The sequence below is a fragment of the Petromyzon marinus genome, unplaced genomic scaffold (assembly GCF_048934315.1).
Source record: "Petromyzon marinus isolate PM22_M1 ecotype Great Lakes invasive population unplaced genomic scaffold, UKy_Petmar_22M1.pri1.0 PM_Scaffold_24, whole genome shotgun sequence".
NCBI lineage: Eukaryota > Metazoa > Chordata > Hyperoartia > Petromyzontiformes > Petromyzontidae > Petromyzon > Petromyzon marinus.
In genome coordinates, this window is record NW_027423213.1 from 528,754 (window position 1) to 554,698 (window position 25,945).

The following is a 25,945-nucleotide window of genomic DNA, read 5'->3' on the forward strand; positions in this document are numbered from 1 at the left end:
GATGGACTGATGCAGTAAAGGAGAATGTGGAGCCGAGTGTATTTGCTGAAGACGGCGCTCAGGGGAGAGCTGCATTTTGGGGACATGGGTGTTACGAGATAAGAAATAGGCTGAGCCATTGTCCCAAAGAGCACTTGACTCTAGAGCCTGTATGGGTATTAGGGGTTCTTTGTCTTAGCTTTTTGTGTGGAGGAGAGGGAAAGAGTGCTCCTAGCATAGAGAGAGAGAGAATTACAAATATAATGATAATAACAATGTTGTCCATCTATCTACGAAAACATCACCGGCATCCCAAGACTAATTTTTAAAGAAATTCCTGCCCTGGGACGGCTGACCATTTCCAAGAAACAGGTGTTTGGCTTTGTGTGGGAGGGAACCAGAGTACCGGGAGAAACTCCACGTTGCACATGAGAGGATAACACTCACAGTTCTGCAACAGATGGAATTCACAGACCCGCTTGCTGTACTGCTTGATAAAGGCCTTCCTACATATTATCTGTAGTAATGCTTTCTTGCTATATTTCATCCTTACCCCCATTATGGGTTGGTGAAGCGAGGGGGGCAGGACCGATTCTTCTGTCACTCGACTGATTTCAGGCCATGGGTTTCTAGTGCCGGTGCTCTAAGCACTGCAGCTGCTCCACCCGATATTCCTGTGCAACGTTGCACGTAAGATATTCTATCGCTATGGATTTTCCAGATGAAATATTTTCTGAAATGAAAAATGCAATGCAGGAAAAATAGAAAAACTGCCACGACACGGTGGGCAGGTGTGAGATAGAATGGATTAAAATGATCACGGCTGAACACCCATCCCGAGCACACCGTAGTGGTGTTCACTTCATCTGGTGGCGAGATGTTAACTAACACCTTGTGAAAGACCCAAGGCAGATCCCTGGGTTTGATCTTACAAGAAGCTCATGGTCCACCCTAAACCGCATCCACTGCACAAACCATGGCAGATGCGGATACCGGATGTACAAATGGAAAATGAAAAACTATCCAGTGTGCGACTGTGGTCATCCAGAACAGACCAATCAACATACAATGATGCAATGCCCGATTCCAAATATGAAGGAAACATGACAGGGACACACTGCTCTACTCTTGACGTGGTTATCTGGCTTGACCACCTGAATGTGAGTTTGTACTTGTTACTCTGCACCTATATCAGCCATACGAAAAGAATAAGACGAAATGATAGGGGAGGGAGAGGTAGAGAAAGGGAAATGGAGAAGCGGTGAGGCTTTAAGAGAGGAACAGAATGAGGTTAAGGAGGGGGACTACTTAATGTGCTGGGGAAGATTATTCCAGTGTAGGTGTGCAGGGAGAAGGATTGGATGCAGGGAGATGGAGGAACAGAGAATATTGGGAACGGAGAGGACGAGAGGGGACATGGAAGGAGATGAGAGGCAAGAGAAGGTGGGGCAAGGCCATAGAGAGATTTGAAGATGAGCATCAGACATTTGAAAAGACAATGGTCGTGAACGGGAAGCCAGCAAAGTTGATGGAGGAGAGGCAAAGTGTGAGAATAAATGGGAGATTGAAAATAACTTGTGGGAAGTCTTTTTTATTTGTTGGAGGGGAGTGAGGGCTGATGCAGGGAGGCCAAGACGACGAGAATTGGTGGTCCAGACGGTTAAAAATGAGAAAATGAACTAGCAGTGGGATAATAGTGGGAGGTATTAGTGATATAGTGGACGTGGCAAGTTATTAATTTGGCGGATCTAAATGGTAGTGGGCTGGGTTAGTGGTGGAGTGGGGGCTACGACTGGAGTGGGCAGGGCTAGTGGTGAAGTGGGTTGGACTAATTGAGGAAGTGGGCGGGCCTTGTCGCGGAGTGTGCGGGTCTAGTCGGGAATGGGCATCTCTAGTGGTAGAGTGGGCGGGGCTAGTGGGGGAGTGGCTCTGTGTACGAGTCTGGACGTTTTCGTGAGTCTGTAGCTTTGAGTTGATATACGAGCCTCTTTGTGAGTGTGTTTGTCGAAGCGAGACTGTCTGTGTGCCTCTGTGCGAGTCTATGCACATGGCCTGGCATGGCCTGGCACAAGTCTATGCAACCCTGTACGTCTAGCTCAGTGCGAGTACATTTCGCTGTTTGTCTTTTTGTATCAACATGCGTCTTTATATATCAATGTGAGTCTGTGGATCTCTGTGAGTTTATGGGTCTGTCTGAAACTGAGTGTCAGTGGAAGGCATTTGACTGGTAAGCCCTGTGATATCCACTTTTGTGGGCCACTTTCTAACACAAATGCTTGCACTGCATCATGATATATCCAAACAGATTATATTATTAGTCTCGTGACACCATTAGTAGGTCGATGAAAGTATTGGGTACAATATCAAAAATATGCAATAATATTGAAACCTTTAAATGGCAACGCCGCATGAGTAACCAGGAGAGTCCTCTTGTGAGTTACACCGAGTTTGTATTCTCCAGCACGTAGTCCATGCGAGAAGTTTGAATGCTTGACAAGCAAGAGAAGGAAGTGGAGTGAGCCATATGGAAATTTACTAAACCTCCTGCACCAAAAGCTCAATGCGCTGAAACTGAGAGCGCAGGAGTGGGGGTCACTGGGAGTCTCTTCTCTGTTTCCGTGTTTCATCATCACCACCTGCATCACGGCTACCCCCAGATACAAATACAACACAAATCCCCCATATACAGTACACACACACAAGGAAACCATACACAGATCCCTCATGTAGTCTACACAGGCTGTTGGGGAAAGTGCAGTTAGTGAGCACCTATTCAGGCTGACATGGCACACGAGGGTGTGGTGTGGCCAGTGCCATGCTCGGCCACCTTTGTCTCCGCACTACTGATGTTTACACACTGCGATGGGTACTCGGTTAAGGCTGAATATACACACTAAAAGCAGAATCTGAATATTTATACTGGAGTAATCCAATGAGTGGAGTCAAGACAGGACAGGAAGTTACAACAACCAATATAAATACACGATAAGAGTGCAAACTATAGTAAAGGTGAACAAATCACTTACAAATATGGAAACAAAATAAACTCTGTTTTATCATACCAGGTAAGGCCCAGAGCTATTATCTTGTTTTTCAGAAGCGACCTGGCCACATATAATAGCTCGAGGAAGTGGATTACCACTTGAAATTTATAGTAGCAAAATAATCTAAACGGATGTTTCTAAATGTGGAGGGAAAAACTGGAGGACCCAGAGAAAATCTCCATGTGTCCACGGAGAGAACTTGAACACTCCACATGTACAGCAGGTATCAGGGTCGGACCCCCAAACTCCTGCATACCAGCCGAGGAAGATAGCATCACACCACCGTGGCGTCACTTAATAATACATAATAGCATGCAAGTCCAAATTACATCAGATCCCAAGCTTTGGAAAGGCAGTAAAACAACAGCAATACACATTTCCAGACCACACCGAGACAATGACAGTCTCCCAATAAAATTGTACATTTAAATTTAATTATTGGTACATTTTCTGGGTTCTTTCGGTAAAGTCACGTAGAATGGAAATAAAAAAAATAAAGATAAAACAATAAAATAAAATTCTCCCTCAACGTTTCGGCCACAACACAAGTAGCCTTCTTCAGGTGAAGAAACAGAACTGTCGGGACAACAGCGCTTCAATGAACACTGCTAAGCTTGGCAGCGTCTTTAGGAAAACTACCCATATGATGCTTACTTAAAACCGGATTCCCACCACCATCCATCCCAGAAGAATTCCCTCATCAAGACTCTATACCATAGAGCCCAATGCATTTCCGACCAGGAACACATTGCCAGTGAACTCGAGCACGTACACCAAGCTCTCAAGGCTAATGGTTACTCCGACTACACAATCCACAAAGCCATCACTCCAACCAAGAAGAAGGATCCTCTTGAGGAGCCATTCAAAACCATCACCTTACCCTACATTGCGGGGGTCACAAAAAAGATCTTGAATAAAACAAGATCCAGGTCCGATTCAACACAGTACATAAAATCCGTGATCTGGTTCCGTCTGTAAAAGATGTGGTTCCAGACATACAGTACCCGGGCGTCTACAAACTAAGTTGCCTCTGTGGTAGCAGCTACATTGGAGAAACCAAACGACATATCTCGGACCGCATCCGTGAACATAAAGCAGACTTGAAGCACAGTAGGACGAATACCTCAGCCGTGGCAGATCACTGTTATAATTCAGTGGGCTCACATGACATTGACTTCTCCAAGACGGAGGTTCTCTGCAAGCCATCCGGCTACCATGAGAGATTCGTTCATGAGGCCATCCACATATACAAACACAGACAATTTCAACCGAGAAGATGGATTTTGGCTTTGTAACCATTGGAAAGACGTTATAAACCATTTCGGTTCTTGATTGATTGTATTTTACGGTGACTTTCAGACCGCAGTCCATTCGCTGGCACTGCCTCTTAGTACCTTTCACACGACGGTCAATGGTATGGTTTTTAGCATGTTGTATAATAATAAATAGTATAACAGTGTAATGTTTAACATAATTCATAAGGCAATATATAGTATCGTAATTGTATAGTGAATATACAGCAGTGTTGTATAGAGTAGGGTTGGTAGAATAATACATAGTGTAATATTACAAGTCTAATATTTTATAGTCTAAAGTATAGGGTAGTGTATAGCAATGCATTGTATAATTCAATGGTGGGGTTTGTCTATGGCAGTGTATATTACGGTGTATAGTCGTGTAATATATTAAAAAAAGTTTAATTGGAGGCATATCAATATAATGCATAATGTTAGAGCTTACATTGGGCTGTATATACGATATTATACAATGTAGTTTAGATTGGAAGGTTGTAATGTATAGTAGTCTAGTTTATAGCATAGTTGTAATGCAACACAGGATAGAGCAGCGCATCATGGCTGTTTCTCTTTCTCCCCCCTCCTCCGTTCCGAGCATAGATGGACTCGTCCGACTGAACAAAGCTTGCCGCTTTCCGTGGTGCTAACATTGAAAAGAAACCGCTACTTTTTTCGTCATAGAATTGTAATGTATAGTAACTCATTGCTCGTAGCTCAGCTGATTGGATAGTATATTGAGTTTATTGATAATGTTGATGTATACTCTTTAGTTATATTTGGTAAAGTCACGTAGGTAAAAATAAAATAACAAAAATCACGACGTTTTGGCCACAACACAAGTGGCCTTCATCAGGTGAGGGACTGGACTGTCCAGAGGACAGCGTTGGAGTGAAGACAGCCAAGCCCAGGTCGCGTCCTTTAAGCTGTGTGGGAGGAAACAAAAGACGCCTTGACAAAGGAATTAGCATAAAATGATGTACTGGACCGGCACGGTTGGGGAGGGGGGGGGGGGATTTTACATAATGTTGGGTAGAAGGGAAATAACCTGCTTTTAAAGTTTGGGATACCACTACTTGAAAAAATATACTGTACCATTGAAAATTAGTATAATGTTTGGTTTGATTTAGAGCATCTTTCCAATGATTGCTTAATTTGAAACCATCCTCTCGGTTGAAATTGTGTCTGTGTTTGTAAATCTGAATTGCCTCGTGGACAAATCTCTGATTAAAACCCGTGGGTTTGCAGAGAACCTTGGTATCGGAGAAAACAATATCGTTATCACCCACAGCGTTGTAAGTGATCAGCTACGGCAGAATAATTTGTTCTGCCGTGTTTCAAATCTGATTTGTGCTCGCGAATTCGGTCAGAGACATGTCGTTTCGTCTCCCCGATATAGCAGTCACCACAGGTGCAGCTCACAGCTTAAAGGACGCGACCTGGGCTTGGCTGTATTCACTCCAACGCTGTCCTCTGGACAGTACGGTCCCTTCACCTGATGAAAGCCACTTGTGTTGTGGCCGAAACGTCGTGATTTTTGTTATTTTATTTTTACCTACGTGACTTTACCGAATAGAACCAGAGTATGGATCCTTGCAGTCACGAAAACTTCAAATCTAGAATATTGATGTAGTTTATATTTTAGTTTTTTTATCAGTTTACTATTTGGTATTCATTATACAGTGTAGTGCATACCCAGTTACTTTACGTTAATAGCTCAACTTATTGAAGAATATATTGAGTACATGTATTATATTGATGTAGTTTATTCTTAGTTCTTTCACATCGGCTTATTGTACGACAGTTGGGTAGTTGCAGTTCTTTAGCATCAATATACTAAATGCCTCTGTTGATATGTAAACTCTGACTTTAACATAGCTACTTCCGTGACCAGTTACATGCTAATCTCCCAGTTACATGCTAATTTCTGACTTTAACACTCTGCTAATCCAACACATTAACACAGCTAGATCAATGATAAATTCTTCTGTTGATATGTAAACTCCTTTGTCAAGGCGCTCTGCTCCTCCCACCCAGCTTAAAAGACGCCGCCAAGCTTAGCAGTGTTCATTGAAGCGCTGTCGTCCTGACAGTTATGTTTCTTCACCTGAAGTAGGCTACTTGTGTTGTGGCCGAAACGTCGTGAGAATTTTATTTTATTATGTTTTATTTGTATTATTTTTTTCCATTCTACGTGACTTTACCAAAAGAACCAAGAAGATGAATCCCTGCAGTCACAAAAGCTTTAAATCGAAATTTATTGATACATTGTTAAGCATTCCGAGGCTGTTGAAGTGCTGTTATTCGGTATATAGATATATGTTGACATAGAAATTTGAAATATCAGGTGTATTTTTTAACCTGTTTTTTTACCTGGATAGCCTAATTTGCAAGTGTGACCTGACACCAAAAAATAAAACTAATAAATTAGAGCAATGAAGCAAAGAGAAATCAGAGCAAAAACAACTTTAATGCAAGAAATGAACATTCCACAATCATTAAATTTCGATTTAAAGCTTTCGTGACTGCAGGGATTCGTATTCTTGGTTATTTCGGGAAAATTCTCACGACGAAATGTCGTGAGAATTTAAGTTAAATTTTTATTATTTTATTATTTCCCTTCTACGTGACTTTACCGAAAGAACCAAGAATATGAAACAATCATTAATTAAACAAAATAAATCACATTACGGTTGCAACACAAGCGCCCGTCTTCAGGTGACAATCGCGATAGCCGCGATGTCTGCTGCGAGCAGCACGATGTCTGCAGCAGACACACCAATTGAAAGTTAAAATACATACATGTTAAACAGATATAGGGTGACTATCGAAGTCATACGTAAAGTGGCTAGGATATGTGCATGTTGTGTGATACACACCTCTATGTACGCACCAGTGATGTGCGGTGAGGTCAATGGCTGGGGAGGCACTGGCTAGTGTCAGAGCCAGATTCACATAGAGGGCGTGGCCTCACGGAGGGGGGCGTGGCCTCACTGAGGGGTGCGTGTTAGACACGTCCCCCTCAGTTATAGCTGCCTCCTCTGGTGCTTTTTCATTGCAATTTCATGACGAGACCAGCGAGCCTAAATATATTTATACACATACGTGAAATAAGTTACCTCGAGTATGGAAGGCGAGGACATGAAATGAAGGGGTCTACAAACATTACACACACGAACATATGCACACACAATTTGTGAAGTAGTGAATGCGAGGTGTGCAAGTCTCACACTAGCTCTTTACATCTGTGCAGTCCAGGCTGAAGCCTCTTCATTTCCTCGGTGCCAATGCCGCAGTCAAACAGGTTGAGTGTCTCCACAGGTTCCTCTCGATGCAGCAGGATCGAGGTGATGGCAGCGCAGTCTGGCAGGGACAGCCTTGTGAATGACAGGTCTATCTCAGTCATGGACCGAGTGGCATCACTCATGGACTTGCGGTCGTGCGGCTCGTGCACACAGTGCAGGAGACTGATGAGCCTGTGTTTGTCAACCTTCTGATTTTCCATGTTGTGATTGAGCCACTCGATTATTTCCTTTTGAGAATCTGCAGATGGAGGATCCAAGATACCCTCAAAGAACATCCATGGAGTGCTTGATGCTAGTCCACAAAAAAACCTCTGAAACACATCAAACCTCCCATCTTTGCTGTCCTCAATAGCTTTGATTATGTCACTCACTGGCCGTGTTGAATGTGTCAAATGCATGGCTATTGCTGCAAAGAATTCCTGGATTGTTAAGTGTGAAAACGAATAACAACTCCCTTATTCTTAGTTCTTTCGGTAAAGTCACGTTGAAGGGAAACAACAAAATAATAAAACGTGACTTTACCGAAAGAACTAAGAATATGAATTACTGCAGTCACGAAAGCTTTAAATCAAAACAACTCCCTTGTTTAATGCCCTCACATGTGAACACTTTGTTGATGAATGTACTTCCTAGTTCAGAAGAACTAACAACACACTCTTCTAGATCTTTTTGGCTGAACACCTGGATGTTTTGCTGAACCCCTTTCAGAGCCATATTTGCAAGAGACAATAAAATTTCCTTGGCTCCGTGGCTGCCACGTCCATGGTGTTCTACGAGCCCAAACACGTATTGTGTGAAGAGGTCGGTCATTGATTTGAGGATAATCTCAGAATGATCAGACTTTTGTAAATGTTCCTTCAGTGTAATGGCTGCTATATGACAGAATGAAGGGTTCTGGGACAATGTATTCACTGTTTCATTTTCCTGCAGGAGCTTGAGTACTCTTTCTGCTAGATTCCTATCTTTGTAAAAATTGCGTAAAAATTATATTTTATCCTCATGGGAAAACCCAGCAATTTCAACAGCTCGATCAACATTCACTCCACTCAGCTGCGCCATGGCAATAGGTCTGGTCGTTATCAAGACCGAGGCCTTGGGTAAGAGGTTTCCATTCACTAGTGCAGCAATGATGCCTTCTACTGTTGCCGTCTTACGTGGATCAGTGCAAGCATTGGCATAGTGAAGGCACTTTCCAAACTCATCCAACCCATCCATAACAAAAAGGGTTCTCTCTTGGTTTGCGTAAACCTCATCCGCTTTTTTTCCCAAACATGAGTGCAGCACAGAAAACAGCTCTGCGAGTGACACCTCTCCAACATCATTTATCTCCCTGAACGTTATGAGCACGATGTGCTCAAAGCGTCGTGCAAACACTCTCTCACCTGACAGCAGGCTGTGCACAATGAATTTGCTCAACATGGTTTTACCGCTGCCTGGAGTCCCAACTACAATAACCAGTCGGGGGTGTGTTTATTTTCCAATGAGATCAAAGATATTATTGTAAGTCATCCCTTCTCTCTGTGCTCTCTTCATCAGCTCCTTGTGCTGTTTGCCTCTCGCTAGTAACTCGTGCTGCTTGGTTTCTTGATGGCGGTAGTAGGGAACCAGAATTGGCTTCACCATTCTCTCCAGCAAAAATACTGCAGGTTCTCCAGGTCGTGCGTTGTAGTCTCGTGTTAATGATGTCAGCTTCAGCAAGAATTCTCTGTAATCATCACCAGGGTTATCTAAATTAAACAAATCATTTAAAAAACAAATTAGTTTCATTTACACTAAAAAAACATTCCTATAACAGACAAATATGTTTAAAATAAACTACGTAAAAAAAGCATATTTCATCATGGAAAATGTATTGCCATCATGTACATCACAAATTATTGTGTGGACATTTTCCCGATGTGTATTCTACATATCTCAACAAAAATTTACCACCACTTGTCTTGTTTGTTTTGCATGTGAAACAAGATAGTACCACCACATTTGAAATTACGATGTACATCAGCATAATCCCAACCTAATGCTATCAATTTGTGTCTAAAATGCACTGCTGCCTTGTCCTACAATTATTATTTTTTGTTGTTTAGGATGTTGAATTTTACTTTTTATATTTCACTGGTATTGGGGTTGTGTTTCCTTTTCCATTTCAAGCTGGCCTACATCACCTAGCAAGGGGGCTACACTGTGGTTGAGTGCAGTACACCAGGCACGGTCCTAGCAGCAGAGAAGATGAAGTGCTTTCACCTCCACAACAGCCACATGAATTACAGAATTCGTAGCATCCCACGTGTTGCATCGTAGGTTCACTTAAACTTCAAATAATCTGGTTACTGCATCATCAGCAAGCACTGTGGCATCCACTACATTGGGGAGTGTCGATTTCCAATAGCAAATTTGCTCAACAACTTCCATCTGCTTTCCAAGTAAACACTGAACCCAGAGGCGCACCACTTGGGCAATGTTGACCATAAGAACCGTGATACCTCTGTATCTGATTTTATTTTAATCTCTCGGGAATCATATATTCAGAGTCATTTAATCACGTCGACTTTTTTTCTAAATGAGAGGGATACAAATTTGACGTTTAATCTGGAGTGAATTATAACCAATCCAGTTTCAGTTTCATTTATTTTGTATAGCCCTGTGAGCCATTCGGCTCTTGAATCGGGTGCAACCGCAACAAATAAAAACAGGAAAAAGAAACATCTTAAAGTGACTACGCGCAAACAGAAAAATCCAGGAAAAAACAGCAAAGTCTTCCAGAAAAAGCACTGTATATCAATGCTGTGTGCAAAAATCCCAGTGGGATGCAAGTCAAACAATAACAACCATAAGACAATTTAGAGTAAAGTTATCAGTCTAACTCTGTACTACAACAAACAAATATGGCTAAACCAAAACGTTTTCGAAATCACCAAAAGAAAGCTATAAAAGCAATGGAACAGTGATCATAAGAACTGATTGAAATTTTACAATAAACGATATAAATAGCATGTACTACCAAACTTTGCAGCCATAGCTGGCTGCATGAGTCACTCCATAACAGCAGGAGTATCAGTAGGAGTGTCAACATTTTTAAAGAGTTAAGAGGATAGAGTAGGTTCCGTTTCATGAGTCAATGGCAATAAAAGGCTGGGTGTCCTTAGAAATAGCAGTGATAGCTAGTCAATATAAAAAAAATTAGGAGTAAAAAATGTCCACAAAGGAGGAGACATTGTACTGAGAAGAGCAGATAGCCAAGGACGGAGCCATGTGGAACACCATAGAATGGGGGCTTCTGAACGGAAGGCAGTCATTGCTTGGAAAAAATAGGGCTCACTTTTAGAGGGTGAAGCAGAAGCAGTGGGGAAGTGTGTGAGAGATGCCTGCGTAGCAATGCCGATTCAAGAGGATGGAGTAGAAGCAGCTTCCATAATTTAAGAGAGGTGGTCATTCACCCTGCAGTTTCAATGACATGGCCTTGGTGGAATCCAGATTGTACCAAGTCATGGAGACCATGGCAGCAGATGGGTTTGCTGCCATGGCCAAACATCTTGGGCTTGACACTTGAAAGAGCTTCATAGCTCATTACATTCTTCCAGCTGAAATAAAATGTCTGTGTCTGAAGAGGTGAGAGAAAATCACCATGTTTAAGTCTTTTGCAAGGAAAATGAGGTGTAGGATAGGACAGAAATTCAGGAATGTTGGGGTCCAGTGTGGATGTAATGTTTTGATACTGACACACATTTCCATTATCCATCCATCCTTTCCTCCAAGTTGCTGATTCCTTGTACATACCCTGCTATGGAATTGAATATTAATGTCCTCCTTCTGAGAGGAATGTTGTCATGCAAGGGTGGTGCAGTTTGTTAATATTAAATGACAATTCATATCAGTTCAAAGCAATTATTTCACTTAAATTTGGCAGAGACATGCAAATGAATATGTGAAGTTTAGCATCACTCACGAGAAGCTGCTCCAGGGATGGCTTTACCCGCAGTTCAGCTCAGATCGACACCCATCACGTTGAGCTGCTGCTCATGCTGTGATATCCACTGATCCATGAGAGGGATCTCGGATCTCAGCGGCACCAGCACGGCTTCAATGAATCTCATGCACACTTCTTCTCCCTTGCCGAGCACCAGGTCAACCAGGTGCCGTGTTCGCACAATGGGGTCATTCTCGTTTTTGAGGGACGCGTATTCGCCGTACAGGACTATCTCTGTTTGACAGGAATGGTCAAGCACTTCTGAAGACTTCGCCTGGAGGTATTCCTGCAGTTTCACTTTGTTGGTTCTAATAATCTCATATGCAGGATCATTTGATGCCATCACGACCAATGCATCGAGTCACCTGAGGAAAATGAAAACAAACCACGTGTCACCTGTAAGCATAGTCATGTAATTTTAGCCAGGTAAAAGAAATAATAATTATAAAAATAAAATGTTGCTACTAAATTCTAAGAGGTCTCGGTTAGGTACAATTGTGACTCTAGCTATTTGATCGTGAATACATTGGGTTATTTAAATTGTAATAAAAGCTTAAAATTGTTATTGGAATATATAGAAATACGTAAAATTGCATCGAAACACTTTAGGCATCTCAAAACACTCTTCAGTGCAAGCATTTGAACATTCACATGAACACAACACTACGATAAAAAAAAGTAAAATGTAAACCTAATTCAAAACACCACACAGGTTTAGCAGATTAAGCAGCTGTGTGACACCACGTGCTCACTGCCTCGACCATCGTGATGCCACGCAGACGGCGAATTGCGCTGTAATGTGCAATGATGGAGATAGCGTCACCTCTAGTTGAGTGACGATTAGAGGGTGGGAGCCAGGTTTGATCTTGGGTAGTCCCTATGTAGTGGGCACTCCCATGCTCTCAATGTATGGGTAGAGGGTGCTCTGAGGTTGTCTAGAAGTGGTATGACGTCACATACCGCGTTCCCAGCAACGGCTGGCGGGGCCGTTTGTGAGGGGGCCGGGGGAGCTGACGGAGGGAGCCGACGGGGCCGGGGGGGGGGGGGGGCGACGGAGCCGGGGGCGGGGGGCGACGGAGCCAGGGGGGGGGGCGACGGAGCTGGGGGGGGGCAACGAAGCCGGGGGGGGCGACGGAGCCAGGGGGGGGGGCGTGGGCGACGGAGCCGGGGGGGGGCAATGGAGCCAGGGGGGGGCGATGGAGCCAGGGGGGGGCGATGGAGCCAGGGGGGGTTCGACGGAGCTGGGAGGGGGGGGGGCGACGGAGCCAGGGGGGGGCCGACGGAGCTAGGAGGAGGGGGCGACGGAGCCGGGGGGGTGGGGGGCCGGACGGAGCCAGGGGGGGCCGACGGAGCTGGGGGGGCGACGGAGCCGGGGGGGGGGCGACGGAGCCGAGGGGGGGGGGCGATGGAGCCGGGGGGCGGGGGGGGCGATGGCGCGAGCAGAGGGAGCCGACACTGACTTTCTCATACATTATGCACTGACTCACTCACACATCATGCACTGACTCGCTCATCATGCGCTGACTCGCTCATCAGGCGCTGACTCGCTCATCATGCGCTGACTCACTCACACATCATACACTCGCACAACCACTGACCCATTCACTCATCATACACAGGTTCACTCATCGTGTGCTGGCTCACTCGCACATCATACACTCACTCTGCCGCTGACTCACTCACACATCATACACTGACTCACTCATCATGCGCTGACTAACACGTCATACACTCACTCAACCTAATACTAACTCACTCATCATACGCTGACTCGCACATCATACACTCACTCAACCTAATACTGACTCAATCATCATATGCTGACTCGCACATCATACACTCACTCACGCTGCTGCTGGCTCACTCACACATCATACACTGGGAGTGTCGTGCTGCCAGCTATGGCTGCAGGTTTTGTCGTACGTGTTATGTATATCGTTGTTAAATTTAAAATCACAGTTCTTATGATTACTGTTGTTACATTGTTTTTTTAGCTTTATTTTGGTCTGGTTGTGGTGTAATAGTTTTCTGCAATGTAGATTCATATTTTGTTTGTTGCGGTTGCACCCGACTTAAGAGCCGCATGGCTCACAGGGCTATACCTAATAAATGAAACTTGAAAACTTGAATACGCTTCACGGAAATGAGTAAACATGACCTTTTGTGGAGGTAGTGTTTGTGTGGGAAAGCCAAAACTTAAAGTACACACATGAGGCAGCGTCAATGTTACTGTAATGTTCATTATGTTAAATAAATCACTTATACAGGACAGCAGTGGTCAATGCGTCTGTGCAGCCACCTTCCTACGTCTTTGAATCTCCACCTACATTGTCTCTTAGGAATCCTTCAAAATGAGCGGCACGTTACATCATCATCAGCAGCCATTGTCTCTCTACCGCTGAATGAACGCCTCCCTATATTTGTTTAACGTGAGAAATTAATGAAAAAAAGTCTTAATTTAACATTTTTTATTAGTATCAATAATAACGAAGCATCTGGTCAGTGAGTATGCACCACGTGCATTTACAACAGCATGCAGAGCATGAGACTATAACGAGTTTTGTACATCATGTTTGTAAACCCAAGAAATCCATTCTTTAGTATGAGATATTTATACATTTAACTCTTTGTGTATTGAGCTGTGTGTATTGCATTGCTGCAAACTAAATATCTATACTGTACATATACAGGCCGGTCTGACTTAACCAGCGTTCTTTTTACAAGAATGTGCTATAACAAGCAATATTAATTTATCCCTGGGGTGTCACTATATACGTATGATTTTATGAGTAGTCAAAGAGTACGAGGAGATAATGTAATAGGGAGAAGGGGGTGAGGGCGTGGGCTTAGTCGCTTTTTCTCTCATAAAGCACACATCTCCACAGGAAATGAAAAAAATAACACCTGGCAAATGGACATACATTGATGTTTACGCCCAAGACGCAACAACTCTATTGGTTTCACTATCGTACAGCTCCACGCTACTCACAGCAGACGCGTGCTCCCTACAGAGGATAAACTGTCGAGCGTCTTCTACGCCGACAGCACGAGCTTCAACACAAACATCCCCCATGTAGCTCCACAGACTGGTGGGTTAAGTGCTGTTAGTGAGCCCCTTTGAAGACCCGCACGCAAAGTGGGGTAGAAATGGCCAGCACCACACCTGGCCACGTTTGTCTCATAGGTTATACTGATTACCCATTGTACCAGGCACTCATTTAATGCAGACACAACCTAGAGGACCCAAAACCAGTGTAGATATCACGTGCTATTGATAACTGTGGCTGAGTTTGTTGTGCAGCATGGCTCGCCACAAACACACAGGCGATGTACACAAACATACAAGATACAAATGAGAAAAATCTCCCATATCGTTTTTTACATTATTGGGATTAGTTCTGCTAGCGAGCACCTAAGAAGGCCAGTACGGCACATGAAGGGGTGGGTACATAAACACAATAACAATAAAAGCCATTCGCCACTCAAAATTGGTGACGTCAACAAAGTGTTTGTGCCAGGCTAAGTGCACATTGAGGTCATGTGGACTGTCGAAGGCTCATGGGCAGGAGGTTACAGGATAGATAAAGGTGTCATGGGTTGAGTGACAGGGATGACTGGCAGATCTACCACCTGTGCTCCCTACTGTTCCACCTTGCTGCATTTTACTCATTCTGCACTCCGCTCGTTGTTGTGAGCATCACTCCTCCGCCCTCCGTTATTGCTGGAGGCGGACATCCTTCACAAAACTCCTCCAGAGACGCTGATCTTGAAACCACTGGTCGAGCTGTTGGCAAGCCCAAACAGCTCCACCATCCTTCTGTTACACAGCAGTCAAACTCTTGCCTATAGCGATAAGCCCCTTATATCTGGACAAACAGAAGCTGTTTGGGTACACAGTGACTGGGCATTTGGGCTACATGACTCAGCCAATGCTGCCTCACCTGCCTTAGTATCTCACTGATGGGCATTTGTCCAGATTATTCAAGGATCTAAGCTGCTCACATAATCTAGTTTGTTAAGCCCACGGTGGATCGTAGACAACTTGGATATGCAAAACCAGTGTGGATGTTCCTTTAAAAGGGATCCAAATTTCTCAAATGTAGAGAAGGGAGGGAATATCTGGCTGAGAAGACCCAGAGCTTTACATGGAGCGACAGGCAATGCAGCATTCACAGTGTGTTACGCAGCTGAGATAATTATGTTCAACCGATTCGGAGCATGACCTCTGCTGCCAAACTGGAGCTAGTCACATGCACCCTTTCCAGGTATGGAAAATTGTTCTGCTCTGTCAAAAACTGCCCCACTGGTCATGGGGAGTGGAGGGATGGGAGAATACGATGACACAGAATACCCAGGCAGGTGCTTTTTTATGTGGGGATGAACGTAAACCCCATTTCTTAGTAGTACTCTCGAAGTTCAACAAAAGCTTCTCCAGCTCATACTGGATATAATTCTTATGGTGGGGATGGTTGTAATGTGGAGGTGGGCAGTGGTAATGCACACTCCTGTCTAATGAGGAACCAACAGTTTGGGACAATTTCAAGATTATGTAAACAACGCCGCCAAGACCTGCCCAACAACCTGTTGCAATATTGGAAATGAATGGATTAGTGATTAAACGTGGTGTTTAATTGAAAAAAGAACGTAAAAACTGCTACAAGGGCCTAAGAAGGCAATGCAAAACTCAGATCTGGCATGAACAGAGGGGGCCTGATGGAAAAGCTGCAGCAGTTGAACAATAACTCTCAGTCAAATAAAGGATGACTTTGCAAACTTCAGTCAGCTCAGGGGAGCCTACTTCAATATTTCCTGCGCAATTACAAATGCCAGTGGCAAGCTCCTCAGCAGTTGAAGGCAGAAACTAGCATGCTAGAAGTAATTATGCTCCCAAATGCAGAATCGCTCTTCGTCATATCCCTTTGAAGAGCTCATGCAAGCCACAGCAACCAAAGACCCTACACCTTCTGCATTGAGCCATTTGAGTATAAAGTGAGAGGTACCCTAAGAAAAATGAAAGAAATCACTAGTATCCAACACTTGCAATATCAGAGCAGAAATGCTGACACCCAGAGGCTCAACTATCATCACATGGGTGAGTAAGATCTTTTAACACACGTGGAGGGCAGGCTTGAAACCAGCTTTCAATGATGCAGCCTTTTTGGTTGGACTGCAGGCAGTCTTACTCGTGCCGTGTCAGTCATAGAGGTTGTTGGACCATGCTTATATTTGCCTCAAGCAAGTCTTGACGAACAAAGTGGGGCATAATCTGCTGAGTAGTGTAGTGGAGGCTGTGAAATGAGAAATAATCAATTAGAGTGCCTTTAAAAAGAGCCTCTGTCAAGGTGATGTGCACATCAGTGAGATACAATCATCATTGGGAACAAGGTGGTGTACATTCAGCCTACATTTCTAAAGAGAGAACATACAGTGATGATCACAGGAGAAATCTGTGGATGGTAAGTGACAGGCCCAAATAATTGCATCAAAAGAAAAGGGAATGAGTGACCTCCGAATGAGTAAAGGTTGATTAGAAGTTCCAACTGGAAGCCTTGGTTGCTGGGCGGAGAATGAGTGAAGGGGAGTAAAGCGAGATGGTAGGGACGATATAGGAGAACATTGGGAGGGGAATGAGATGATGGGAGAGGCAAACAGGAGCGTGTCCATGGTGGAACTTGAAGACAGCAAAGGGGATATTGTGCTTGATGCAGAAATTAATCGGATACCAGTGGAGGGATCAAACACGATCACAGCTTTACCAATTAAAAACCAGGCAACAGAAACAAACATGAGTACAGTATTCCCAAAGACAAGACTGTCACACTATATAAAGTCCCACTCATTTCATGGATCGTTATTAAACAAAGGTGTCGCTTTAATCGACATTGTGAACTCGGGATGTTACGGGACAATGAGTCCCATAGGCAACGCCACGGGCTGAAGGGCACAGTGGGGGCTATCACTCCCTCGACTGACTGTGCGCGAGTAACAGACTTCAGCCTCTATTGACGATCTCTGTGAACAGGGAGGTGGAAGCCAATAGAGTTCATGTCAACAACAAAAACCGTGACCTTTAAAGAGACAATGCTCCTGTTAAAATACGATTGACAGTACATTACCATTTTTACATGCTTCAGAGTACTATACCGATTTTAGAAGCAGCGTTGCTTTGTAGATTGATTTTGTTACTGATGGAGATAGTAAAAAAAGCATGTGGCAAGATGAGACGTTCATTCGAATGTCCTAGCCCCTTGGCATAGCCCCTAGGCTCGAGCACAAGACACTGATACTATTTTACTCAACACCCACCTCTATAACCCCCCTAATCGCTCCCCCTCAATCCCGCTATGTCCCCCTCCCCCCATAGCGATGTTATTTATCTTCCAAAAAAACTTCTTCGATAACACCGCTTTGAAATGAAATGTTTATAGTAAGAGACGATTCAGGCAATGGCCCTTTTGTCACAGCACTTCAGTCTCCTCGACTTGTGACATCGGCACCACCCATGAGGAGGCCGCATTTGTTGCACTCCAAGATGGCTTGGTGAACGCCCCTCCCTGCCACTACCCCGACTTTTCCTTGCCGTTTGTCCTTGATACAGATGCTAGTAACACTGGCATTGGAGCTGTTCTGTTTCAAGTTGTCAATGGCGTCGAGAGTGTTATCGCATAAGGAAGCAGAGTGCTGTCTCCGGCTGAACAGCGGTACTGTGTCACACGCTGATAACTGTTAGCTATCGTGTTTTTCTTGCAACAGTATCTTCCATATTTGTATGGGAGAGACTTTGAGATGCGCTCGGACCACGCGGCGCTGCAGTACGCGCTGCAGGTTGACCAGCCATCTGGCGAACTTTCACGCTGGTTGGAGGTCCTCCAGGACTACTCTTTTCAGGTTACCTATCGCAAAGGCTCCCATCACACGAACGCGGACGCCCTGTCGCGATTACCCACGAACGAGAGTTGCGCAAGTTTTTCGGGCTCCGGTCACTGTAAGCCGCGCAACGAAAACTCGCCCCCTACCCTTACGGCATCGGCCGAGGTTGTAACATCTGAGGGGGCTGGGGATCCAGTGGCGCGTGATGCTGTCATTGGATTGGACCACGACGAATGGGGGCGCCTCCAGGTTGAGGACGCTTCCCTGCTTAAATTGCGATGCCGTGTCAAAGAGACTGATGGGGGCGAGGATCGATGGGGTGTCGCCTCTTTCATTCTCAGAGGCGGATTGCTCATGCATTGGGGCGGAGAGATGCGATGTTCCAACATTGTTGTGCCCACCGCCCTGCGGAGTAAGGTCATTTGGGTGGTGCACGAGCGTCTGTTGCACTTGGGTGTGCATAAACTAGCATTGGCCACACGTAAGTCGGATTTCTTCTGGCCTGGCATGGCTGAGGATGCTGCCAATTTGTTGAAGGGGTGTGTGCAGTGCACGCGGTAGAAGCCGCTTGTGGGACTAAATATTTTCTGGTGGGAGTCGAGTATTTCTCATGATGGCCTGTGGCCTGGCCGCTTCCCAAACAGTTGGCGGCAAAGATCACTGAGGCATTCCTCAATGGCTACGTAATTGTAGTGGCATGGTTGAACATGATCGCCACTAATCATAGCCGTCAGTACTAGCTTGTGTCAGTAGGGAGCAGAGGGGAGGCTGAACCTGCTGGATTAATGATGACGGGCCGTTGGCCAAGGCAATCCCTGGGGGAGCATCGTGGCCAACGGTCGGGACCCCAGATCCCGGGAAGGGGGCTGGGGAGATGATGTCATTCTCCAGACCCTCGGAGACGGTCCTAGAAGGAAGGCGTGGCCAGGGGCGGAGTGAGCCAGGAGCCTATATATAAGTCAGGTCCCTGAGCGGTCCCAGCAGTTGTTGTCCGGCCGAAGACTGAAGAGCATCCTGGAGCCCTGAAGAGAAGAGCCCAATGGGCAGAGCAGAACCCCTGGCTAGGGTCGGCTCGAGCTTGTACCAGTGAAAGCTCCAGCTGATAACCCGTGAAGACTCAAGGGAAGACTCAAGCCCCAGCAGTATAGATGCCGTGATAGCCAGTGAGAGGCAAGCTAGTCTGGAGGGACTACCTCCATAGAGTATCGGGTGAAAGGGGCCATTACCCCATTGTGTAATAACCTGTTAATGTTATAATAAATGTGTTGCCTCAGAGTAAGCTTCCTCCAGTTTATTACCCACTACATTATGGACAAGAGTGCTCCCGAACGTCTTCTGAACAATCAGGGCAAAACATTTTCTTCAAAATTATTGCAAGAGGTGTGCGTTAGTTGTGAACCAAGAAAGTACGCATGTCACCGCACAATCCGCAGACGGATGGTATGGTTGAGGTGGCTGCACAGGACTCTGACCTCCATGTTGAGTCATCAGGTCAGCGAGAACACGACCCCCTGATTCATGTTCAGTTACAAGCCGCACCCAACAAGGCAAAATCTTAAATCTCTGACTCCGTGTGCTGCGAAGTGCGGGAGACTTCCAGGGTAAATTCTGATTTGTGCCGATTGGCCAATGAATGGCTGAGGGGCTTCCGTACTTCAGTGCAACCAAGCTCTGGGGACAGAGCTTGGTTGCACTGTCCACAGGTACCGTTGGGTACATCGCCCAATTTGCTCAAACCCTGGAGAGGGCTGGTTGATGTGATTCGGGTCATTCGACTGCAGTGTGTCCAGATCCGCTTGGGGCGGCGGAGTTGGTTTGTACACTCCTCTTGCCCTAAGCCCTTTATTGCTCCCTGTGAGTTTGTTCCATCTCCACACTGTGGGCGCCGAGGGACAGATGTGTCCGGCGAGCTGGCATGTGTGCCCGTTGAGGTTGATCCTCAGCGGAGTCGTGTGCTTCCTCCCTCAGGTGCCGCGCGCCTGATTTCCCCCGAGCCGCCGCCTGCGCTGTCTTCACTTGATTCGGGAGAGGAGAACCCGTCGACCCGGCCTACTGCTCTTCGACTGGACAGTTGCATATTCCCCCTGGGACCTCCAGAGAGAGTGAGCCCACCTCCACTGGAGACCCAGCCACGAGGACTCGCTCAAAAACTCTTCGGATTTTGTGACACCCATGCACACACACTCCCACACCATCAGTTGCTTGTCACACTCAGTAGGCCATATCGGTTATTGGCTGAACCTAGCCTTTGTTGTGCTTATGGGTATTGTTACACAGTGAGGATGGGAGTTGTTGGTGATGGAGGGGATTCCGTGCATTCGCGTTTTATACTTTCTCGTGTTGTTCTGTACATTTGTAGCTAGTGTATATATTGTATAGGTGGGCTTGGGTATTTATATGCTATTTGTTATTGTTAATTATTGAGGCACACATAGCGTTTAGTCACTTTTACTCGCTTTTTATCACCTTATTCACTTAAGCAACCATTGGAAAGATGTTCTAAATCATACCAAACATTAAACTAATTTTCAATGGTATTTATCCAAATAGTGATATACCAAACTTTCATAGAAGCTTATTTCACTTCACACCTACATTTGTAAACTCCCGCCCCGTGCCGGTCCTCTACGTTCCACTTAACACCCCCTCCCCCCCCGTGCCGGTCCTCTTGTGCGTTACGGTCATTTTATGCTAATTCCTTTGTCAAAGTATTTTGTTTCCTCCCACACAGCTTAAAAGGACGCGACCTGGGCTGGACTGTCTTCACTCCAACGCTGTCCTCATGACAGTACGGTCCCCTTCACCTGATGAAGGCCACTTGTGTTGTGGCCGAAACGTCATGAATTTTGTTGTTTTATTTTTTACCTACGTGACTTTACCGAATAGAACCAAAGAGTATGGATCCTTGCAGTCACGAAAGCTTCAAATCTAGAACTTATTCACTTGGTTAGTTTTAAGGGGGAGTTGACAGCCAGGACGGCTGAATGCTACGAATGGGGGGGGGAGGGGGGTAATGTAGTGACATCGGGAATGCCACTGTGTAGTGCCGGCCTGAGAGGCACGGCGTGCGATGTAATTACATCACCGACACCCCATATATGTGGGTGTAGTACCAGCCTTAGTGGGGCTTGGTGAGCGCTGAGTCATGGCGCTGAGTGGCACCACGTGTGGCGTGCAGTGCTGTTCTCTATAGGAGGGGTGTGAAAGTGTCAGCCATGAATGAGGTTAATGTGGGCCATTGCACTTTGTTTGACCATGGAAGGTACATGACGGGTAAATTCTACACAGGGGCCACAAGTTGGGGTTAGTGGGTAGTCACGTGTCAGGGCGAGATCTTGCAATAGGAATCGAGAAGGTAGTTGTGGCCAAGGGCGGAGCCGGCCACGACTGGTAAGCATATAAACCGGGTCCCCAGAGGGACCGGGGTTCAGCTTTGCTGTTGTCTTCTGAAAGATCTACATTCAACGTCCGTGAAGAGTCACCAACACATGGGCAGGACTCAAGCTGGAGTCCTGCTCGTTGTAGCTATCCCAGAGTGTTAGCGCAGATAGCCTGGTGGTCCACCACCATAGGTTGTTATCTGGTAAAAGGGAAGTTACCCCTTCGTGTTGGTATAAATACATTTGTTGCCTCCAAAGAGTATGTCTGCGACTCAATTGAACCGACTACACAATGGTGCAAAGGTCAGTAAAGTGACCGAGGCCACCAGGTGCTGTACCAGTATACCACATCAGATTAACAAGGGGCTCAGTGGTGGCAACAAGTTATCCCCTTCACCTGGAATGCAGGAGGTCGTGGGTTCGATTCCAACCCCAACGCCTGGATATTTGGAGTTTGCATATTCTCCCCGTGGTGGCGTGGGTTTTTCTCTGGATCCTCGAGTTTTTTTCCCTCCACATTTAGAAATATGCGTTTACAGTATTTGGCTGCTACAAATTTCCACGTGATAAGCCACTTCGTTGAGCTATGATTTGTGGCCAGGTTGCTTTTGAAAAATAGCTATATAGCTCAGTGGTCCTTACTTGGTACAATAAAATAAAAATCTGCCGATTCCTGGAGTTATACTATAGGAAGGCCTGGGTACCCAAGGGACCAGGTTACACCATTTGTCAGTTCAATGAAAAATCGACAAACAATAAATCCAACAAACACACCCAGTGCTGAAATGCACTGAAAAACAGTAAATGTACCAGAATGAAGCAGTACACATCTTGTCAAGTTGTATTTATACAACAAAGATAACTAAAGAAAAATAACCAAATCCACAATTAGATGTGGATGTGATAATAAAGTAAAGCCCTTCTGGATAATGGACACCCTATGCCCTGTCGGTCGTGTTGATTTTTTACCATATTTCACCACGCCGACTAGTGCGGGTTGGTGAAGCGAGGGGGGCAGAACTGATTCATTTGTCACTCGCCTCTGGATTTAGTCCATGGGTGTGTAGTGATGTGCGCTAAACACTGTGCAATTGGACGACCCCACATGCCCTGGGCACCCTTTCGCATGAGATATTCAAACTCAATCTATTTTGCAGGTGAAATATTTCTGAAATAAAAATGCAATGAAGGAAAACAGAGAAACTGCCATGACAGGGTGCACAGGTGTGAATTAATATATTATAATAATCAGTCACACGACTGACCATACAAGGCAAGCACACCATGGTGGTGCTCGCTTCATCCACCCAGCAACACACTTCAGCGCAATTGTTTCCCAGCGCCTATCTCGTGACTCGGTATGGGAATCGCTGCGGCGGTGTCCGCTCGTGCAGCTCCATGCGACCCACAGCAGACGAGCGCTCCCTATAGAGGATCCACGGTCGCGCGTCGTCTATGCCTACAGCACGAGCTCCGACACAAACATCCCCCATGGAGCTCCACAGACTGGTGGGGCAAGTGCTGTTATTGAGCTCCTATGAATGAAGCAGTACACATCTATGAAGGCCGCTGTGAAGTGTCGAGTCGCCCCGCGTCTCTCGCCCCTGACGCGGCCCAGTTCCCCGTGTAGCCTCCTCTGCTGTGCTCTCAGCCTCTGGCCCTTACGCAGCAGAAAGGAGAGGGGTGGAGGGGTGACGGGAGGAGTGAAAGGAGCGTTGAGGGGAGGGTTGGGGGGAGGATCGGTGGGAGGGGTGGGAGGGGTGGGGTGGGGTGGGTGGGGTGGGGTGGGTGGGGTGGGGTGGGTGGGTGGGGTGGGTGGGGTGGGGTGGGTGGGGTGGGGTGCCCCTTGCTTTCTTCGGCCCCTCCCCCCACCTCTGCTACTTATTTTAAGCCTCTGTCTGTTCATCCATCCGGCTCCTTTTTTCTTGCTTCTCTGTCCGTCTTTCCTCTTCTTACCTCTTGTGTCCCTGTATATGTATTTCTGCTATCTTATACCTCGTATTTGTTCACTCTGTCTATGCTGGTATGTTCAACCCAGAGGATGAACACGAAATTTAGCACTCTTCTGAAATTCGTGGTCTGCCAGGCAAGTGTCTAACTGTGTCGTTGGCCGACTGGTATTGCATCACATAAAATTTTCTTAGGTTTTTTGAATTCTCGTCTCTCATCTTCTTGTTGTATTTACCTCCGTGCAGTTTAACACTCTCTATGTGTTGCGTTGATGTCACCTTATGTGCTATTTGTTTTTACACCTGATGAAGATCGCTTGTGTTGCGGTCGAAACGTCGTGCTTGATTTATTTTAATATAATTTTATGGTATTTCTACATATGTGACTTTACCGAAAAAAACAATGAGTTAATCAATGGTTCTCTGTGTGAGTGAGTCTATGTGTCTCCATGTGAGTGAGCCTATGGCTCTGTGTCAGTGAGACTTTGGCTCTCTGTGTGAGTGCACTCTGTGAGTGAGTCTATGGCTCTCTGTGGGAGTAAGTGGGTCTCTAAGGCCACCACCATCTTGCTCCCTGCCCAGTGCGTCCACCTGGTTGAGCTGCAGAAGTCTATTGTCCACCACTCCAGACTGCACAGATATCCGACGTCCACCTCCAGCACAGACACCAGCAGATTCTTAAACCTGGTGGTGGAAGGACACGAGAGGGGTAATAGTCAACCACCATTACCACCATCAATACCACCATTACAACCACCAAAATCACCGCTATCGTTAACACCACCATCAATATCACCACCTCCACCACAACAATCACAATCAAAATTACAATCACAATACTCTTTGGTTCTTTCGGTAAAGTCACGTAGGTAGAAAAAATAATAGATCACGACGTTTCGATCGCAACACAAGCAACCATCATCAGGTAAAAAAATATAGCGAGAAAGCTGCTGAAACACGAAGTTATATTGGCTTGAGATAAGCTCAGCCCAAGAGTAAGTGGGCGGGGCTAGAGGTAGAATTTGCATGTAAATACAACACCACATCGTGGAAAAGAGACACAGACACCGAGAGACATCCACACACAGAGAGAGGCATACACAAAGAGACACACGAAAGACGCATACAAAGAAAAACACACCGGCAGAGAGAGACACCCACACAGACAGATGCAGAGAGAGAGATAGACACAGAGATAATTACATAATTGCCCATGAATTACTATGGTGTGACAATGCCTATTACCAATGTCAAAGGGAACATCAATGAATGGTAAATGTGGGGTAATATCCCCAGAAGAGCATGTAGACTACATTAAAAAATAAAATAATCAATCAATATAATATCACATATGGGTTCAGTTTAAAGTTTACTTATGAAAAATAATACTGAAATAATTGTGCTCCATAGGTTATCTTAATGGTAAAGTTACATAAACATCACGGAATCACTTAAGCTGACCATTTAAAAAGACATTAATTGCAAGATGTTGAGCAAAGGAAATTATTTGGAAGTTCATCTCACACCAAGTACATGTTACTATAAATCTAAATCTGCATAGTTCTCGATCAGCAAAGTCGCAAACATGTTTTACCACAAGCAAGGAGTTCGGTGTAAAGCTGTTAAGCAAATTAACCACTGCACACGGTTGTAAAGCTCTCTGCCTCAAAGACAGCACTCTACCAAGTGTCACGACGCAGCTGCACACGCCACATGACAATAGGCGGAGTGAGTGAATCTAAGTAGACACTGACCCTGTCAAAGGGGATCCATGTCTAGAGTATTTGTGGCTGGTGCTACACATTTCTAACGTGATTAGCCATTTAGCTGATCTATCATTTGTGGACAGGTCGCTTCTGGAAAACAGCCACATAGCTCAGTGGGTCTCACCTGGTAAAATAAAAATAGTTTATAGAGTTCGTTCTGCCTCAACGCGTGTTTTCATAACGCCAATTGGATATAGCACGATGAATGTATTAGGGAACACGTTTTATGACACGGATGCTAAGTGGATATAACGCGATTGAGTCAACAGAACCACGTCGCGCGAGTAGGAATGTGCGGTTGTACGGCTGCCTGGGCACAGCGTCACACAAGGCATTGGGATGCTGCTGGATGCTTCCTGATGCTCCCCACGCGCCTGTCTTTGTTCAGCCGACACA

At 45.5% G+C, this 25,945-nt stretch overlaps 2 long non-coding RNA genes across 2 annotated transcripts; both read right to left on the reverse strand.

Annotated features, from left to right (window-relative positions):
- Positions 1 to 6,766: 6,766 nt before the first annotated feature.
- LOC142923001 (uncharacterized) lies at positions 6,767 to 12,220 on the reverse strand. The gene is made up of 2 exons (XR_012940468.1): positions 11,564 to 12,220; positions 6,767 to 9,347 (listed from the first exon to the last, which is right to left on the reverse strand). It is a non-coding gene; the product is annotated as an uncharacterized LOC142923001 (long non-coding RNA).
- Positions 12,221 to 22,663: 10,443 nt separating this feature from the next.
- LOC142922980 (uncharacterized) lies at positions 22,664 to 24,507 on the reverse strand. The gene is made up of 2 exons (XR_012940450.1): positions 24,375 to 24,507; positions 22,664 to 23,494 (listed from the first exon to the last, which is right to left on the reverse strand). It is a non-coding gene; the product is annotated as an uncharacterized LOC142922980 (long non-coding RNA).
- Between the last annotated feature and the right edge of the window lie 1,438 nt (positions 24,508 to 25,945).